The sequence below is a fragment of the Tiliqua scincoides genome, chromosome 7 (assembly GCF_035046505.1).
Source record: "Tiliqua scincoides isolate rTilSci1 chromosome 7, rTilSci1.hap2, whole genome shotgun sequence".
Lineage (NCBI taxonomy): Eukaryota > Metazoa > Chordata > Lepidosauria > Squamata > Scincidae > Tiliqua > Tiliqua scincoides.
This window is the reverse complement of record NC_089827.1, coordinates 63,556,864-63,562,863: the sequence shown is the minus strand read 5'-3', so window position 1 is coordinate 63,562,863 and position 6,000 is coordinate 63,556,864.

Sequence of the window (6,000 nt, the reverse complement as noted above, 5' to 3'; positions counted from 1 at the left end):
GCCTCCTCAGGGGAAGGGGACAAACATCCCCTTTCCCCAAGTAAGGGCGCAGGCCGTGCAATGGGGCTACTCGAGTCTGAGCCAGCTATTTTGCATGTATCACGCTTTTCAGCCAACACAAAGGAAAGGATCTGGAGGAGGAGGCCTCCGCTGGTCCCTCCCCCCATTCTGCCTTCCCCCCACCCCAAAATGCCTCCCCCCCGCCATGAACAGCCACACCACTGGCCAGTGGTACCACTTACTGCTGGCCCATGTCCTTCTGGTGGTGACCTGGCGCTGGTGCTCGCTCCTCTCATGGGCCATAAATGTGTTTTATGGCACATTTACAGCATCTAGCACCAGTGCTAGAGCTCAGCGCCAGTGGTACTAGCTCTTAGGATTGGGCTGTAAGTCACTAGGCTAGGTCAAAAGGAGCCAGGCAGCTGGGTTGTTGCTATTCAGGATTCATTTCAACTTGGTCTGGTCAGGGGCACACCAAATGTTGCTCTTTCAGAGTCCCTGATCTGCCTTAAAATCTGTGCGATGGATTGTTTAACAGGACCCAAAGCTATCTGATTCTGGTGTTATCGGATGCTTTATGCACAACTCCATATCACATATCCTTGTTTTCTCACCCTCCTGCCCACCCCACTAGGTAAAAAAACTGATGTTGACTTTAAACAGTAAAGTGCTTGTATTTCATTGCAAAAGTTTGAAGGCAGTTTTAGGGCATAATTTAAAATTCTCTTCTACAATAAATCCTGCTGCTTGTTCAGCTTTTTGAAAACAGTTCCTGCTTGGAGAACTGAACCATTCAGAACGCTTAACGTGATAAGCATCTTGGCTTGAAATTCTGGGTACCATCCAAAGTGAGGTGTGCCTAATAACAGTTTCACACATTATATTCTTAAGGTATACCTGTAAAATGTTTTATGGATTTAATGTATTGCATTTGTACACATACAACAAATGCAAAAATATTGTTGTCTGTTTTCAGTGTATTTATATGCTGCCTGTCAGTATAAAACTCCCAGGATCGCTTACATGTTAAAACAGAAAAAGAACAAATACAAAAGAGCTTAATTTTTTAAAAAGGAAAGGGTACCACAGTTCAACAAAGTTAAGCAGAATGAAACTAAAACTGAAAGTATGAAATATTGCCCACTATCCACCACAAAAAAAAAAAAAAGTTTAGTTGGAATAATGTTGGGTCACATTAATTAACATTAATCAATGCTATAGACATCTCCTTACCTCTGGAGGAGGCCCTGTCTCCTAATCTCTGAAGGAGACAGTGCTACCATGGTTGTGCAAAAGTACAGTGGACAGACTGCACCTATGTGAACGTGCTTGTGTGACCAACTGTAACTCACAGCCCAATGCTATTATTCCCCCTGCCCTATTCAGTAATACCAAAATGTCTAACGCTGCATCTTGTGGAGGGGGCAGTTGTGGAGGTCTCCTCAAGGTAAGCCTTCTCCAGCATGCTGCAGGATTGGATCTGGGAAGGGGGCTAGGATTTGGTGGCTGCCACTGACACCGAACTTGCCCCATCCCACATCCCATGCCTCCCTGTTCTGCTCTACCCCACCTCATCCTGTCTCCCCCACCAACTTTGCAGGTCCAAGGGGAGCCATTGGTGCATGTGGGAATGTTCTGGCCTTCCTGCTGGCGCTCTGGCTGTGCGCGCATCTGCACGATGTCAGAATGCCTTTTACAACTGCTGTTAAAGTGGTTGGTGCTGACAGAATGCTAGTTCCACCACATTTGTAAGCTTTGCCATGGATTAGTCTGGTTGAACCAGCAGAATAGTAGTCTGAAGTTTGTCATGGTAACAGTGATCTCTCGCTCAAGTTCCTTGGAGTGTTTCAGTGAAAAATGGCTGCGATTTGCCCATTGGTAACTATAACTTGTGTGCTTGAACAGGTAATTTTTGCTTCATCATGGACTATGGGATTTCTATGCACCATATGCAGACAGTATAGTTAAAGAACTAGAGAAATTGTCATCTATCTCAAGACGTTGCAAGGAATAACAGCTAAGAGTACAAAACTGAAAAAGCCAGACTTATTTGTCTTTGAAGGTATAGACAGGGACAGCTTGCATCTTGGACCCAACACTTTGGCCCACTTTGCACAACCTTTCAGGGGATTGGGGGCCCAATCCTATCCAACTTTCTAGCACTGATGGTGCCATACCAAGGGGTCATGCATTGCATCCTGTGGTGGGGGGCTAGTCACAGAGAACCTCCTCAAGATAAGGGAATGCTTGTTCCTTTACCTTGGGGACAGTTGGATAGGATTGGGCCCTTAGATCCCCTCAGCTGTTCTCCTCTTTCAATACTAAGGCCCAATCTTACCCCTGCGAGAGCTCAGTGTATTTCCATGTATGCCAATGCAAAGACAGCTATGCTGACAAATTCCACCTACCAATGGACACAGCACAATAGCACATCAATCCCAGTACCAGTGCCCCTGCCAAGAAGACTACATCTTGGATGAGAAGATGTGCAGCATGATGCTATACCTCTCTGGTCTCTCCAAGGGGAACTCTGGTGATGGGAATTATGGTGAAACGGCACTTGGCCCGCAAAGGACCGCTTTGCACAAACCACCCCTTGGTCCTCACAACAAGGGTGACAGAATATTGTGTTAATTCTTGTTTTCTCAGAATTCTTATTGCAGGTAGTCTCCTCCAGGAGCATTCCACATGCAAACACCCAATGGGAACCTCTACCTCACCACCCCAAATGAGGGGAAGCAAGCACAATGCACCCACACAGGTAAACAAAGGGGAACGGGGTAGAATTCCATGCTGTAGTGCACTCGATGTTGCACCTGTGTCTCATGCCTCTATCCTCCTCATTCTGGCTCTTCAGCATTATCAGAAGTGTCTCTGCTATAAAGTGTGTTGCCTAACTATCTCTTCCATGTGCATCAACTAGGAGCGGAGAATGTCTGCTGTCTTTTGGCAAATGCCAGTGACGCCAACCATTGGTAGTGCTGGCCAAATGCTCATCTGAACCCCTTTTGTCTTTCAGGACTGCATCATTGCCACAGGGGGTTGAACTGTAGTCCTCTGCAGAGTTTCACTGCAGCCCTCAACCCCAGGAGAGGGAAAGGTAATGTTCCAACCCACCGTGCTCTTGCCCCCAACAGGGAACCACTGCATGTACGCTCTGAAGGCCCCATCCTCCCTTACAAATACTGAGTATGTGTCTCAGTCCAGAGAACGGGTGTGACTGACTGCTGCTGTTATCAATACCTTGTTATTCCCTCTGTGTTTTTCCTTGCTTCCCACAGGCAGCTGTCTGTCAGGTGAAGGCACTGCGCAGACCCCAAGGGAAGCCTGCAGCCTTCAGTGATCAGCTGGAGCCCAGCTTCTGCTCAGCAAGGTGACCAACCTAGTCTTTCAAGACAGGCTGCTGTGACTTTGCAGCATGACAGATGGTGAACCAACTGGTGCATCCAGACTTCACCGGCATCTGTTACTTGGCTGTCTGTTGGATGACTTGCAGTGGCACAACTGCTCTGCTGTAAGGAGATGGTTGGCAACCCCGCTTGCATGTTTCTCTTTCAGATGCTGCTCTGTCATTGATACTGTTCAATAAAGACTTTGTCTGGATCACCCTTGTTGTCTCTTTGTTAGGAGACAAGGATACCTTCTTCCCACAACTTTCTTCTCTCAGCTAGCTTCATGGTGGAACTCCATGGGAAGGAGGGTCCTCTCTGATCTCAGAACCTGCAGCGTGCTCACTCAGTGACTCCTTGGCTGCAAGGCGGGAGGTGCTTCTCAATGAACATATGCCCCCTATTCTCTGCTGCTGTTGGTCATTGGGGCAAACGATGGGTTAGATGAAGAAGAGGGTGTGGGGTGTGTATGGGTATGACCAGATGAATGCGCCACTTGAGGGAGCACCCTGTGTCACATGGCAGTCCAAAGATTTGCCCAAGCAGGACATCCTCTGTTAGATCCAGAATAATAGGTCTGTACAGAACACTCTTAATACAAATAAGAAATTAATGTGATAAACTGGAAAGGAAATAACTTTTGTGTATGGAGATGATGTCTTTAAAATGCAGTGTAATGTAGCATGATATGTTGTCTGTCCCTTGCACAATATGTTTGCTTTGCAGTGTAAAAATTCAGGCTGTGTGTAGTAAAGTTACATTTAGAATGGTCTTTTTTTTAGTTTTCAGAACAGAAATGTGACTATTCACATACAGTCCTTCCTGCTCATACAGTAAAGATGAGGACCATATTGTTTATTGTGCTAGCACAAAACACTGGTTGCACCACAACAGATATGGGGAGGCAAGGCAAGCAGCTTAACTGGAGGTTTTGTGTTTTGTTTTTTGCTTTTGCTTCGTTTGCAAGTTTGGAACACAAACATGTGTTTCCACTAATGGAATTTCTTTTTTTCTGCTCAATGCTTGTTTTCAACCTGTGTTAGAAAAGTGTCCCAGTTCCAAAGGAATTCCTCCATTTGTGCAAGCTGTCTTCAAAACCTTTTAATGACCTACTAGGATTCAGAAGTTGCAGCTTGTCTCTTCTTTATTCCCCCGTGCTCCTTGTACTGTTGTGCGACCGCGGATTGTGGCTCGGTGCTGTGACAAATCTTCCATTAGCACTTGTGTTTGGAGTTTGCAGAAAAGCACCTGATCATTTTTTTCTTTCTGGTCACTGCTTTTTTGGGATCCAAGCTATAGTTACTGCAAGAAAGACCTAGACAAGACAACAGTAGGATTTGGCACAAGGAAGCCGTGATCCAAAGGCTGTGTGTATTCTGCCTCTGGGTAGCAAATTGTGGAATCAAGTTCACATACAGTATATTGTTAGTTTTGTACCTGTGTCTGTGCTTGTTTACCCAGACAAGATTGGTGATGACACAGTGTCAGAAGGGTCAAGCCACTACTGATTCCCTACAAAGTAGGTAGTTGGTGGGAGCTTTAAAGTGAAGGATGGGTGGGTGGGTCACAAGCTGGGTCACAAGATGTCTAATTTCAGGTTCAGAAATCTATCCTATTTGCTACAATGGTATTCTTGGAATAACATGACTGAGGTGTGCACCTTACATTTCAAAACTGTATTAAAATCAAAGTAAAGGTTTGAATTGTGGGGAGGGTTCTGGGAGGGATCAGCAGATTTCATACTGAAACTATCAAGATAACATTTTCCATAAGAATCTGTCCAGGTAGGTTGGTGTGAGTTTTCTACAACTGCATTTGAAACTACTTGATTTTTGTACAAATTGCCTGCTATTTAGTTCCATTTCTGTTTTGTAAACACCAATTGATATAAATCAAGTTTTGAAGAATATAATTATAGCTAATTAATGTTTGTGATTGCATATTAAAATATTGTTGCATTCATTCTCTCATTCATTCATTTATGCTTTATAGGATACATTGGAATTTTGGCTGTGTAATGACTGGTTGATCAAGCACCTGATTCCTATAACAGGTGGAGGGGCTCTCAAATCACTCTCTTTGGAGTTATTTAGCTGGTACCAATTACTCCCTCATGGTAAACAATCAAAGTGCTTGTATCTGCAGGCATTAGATAACCTGAAAATCAAATATATTAGCTGCATACAGATCCATAAAGAGATTGTTCTGTCAGCTAAACAAGAATCAAAGATGTGATTGCATATAACACTCCCGCCCCAGCCTCTAATAGGGCAGCAAAGACAGTTGTTGCCATACTGGTAAGTGCAAGCAAGATATAGAAGAGAATATACAAGGAAATCATACAGTTATGTGCAATTCACCTGATATGCATGATCCTTGCTGAGCCCTAGTGCTGGCACTGAGTACCACTGCATGTTTACAGCACCCTCAGAGTAGGGAATGCTGGCCCTGTGCCCTCACCAGTTAGGCACTGGGCCCAGTGCCAGCAGAAGAATGTTCCTCCACTGGGTGTGAGTGCAACCGCCGGGCAACAATGCATCCTCTGGGGCAGTGGGGGCAGAATGAGGGCGGGGCGAGAGTGGGGAGGGGGAGTAACTGGTGCAGGAGGGGG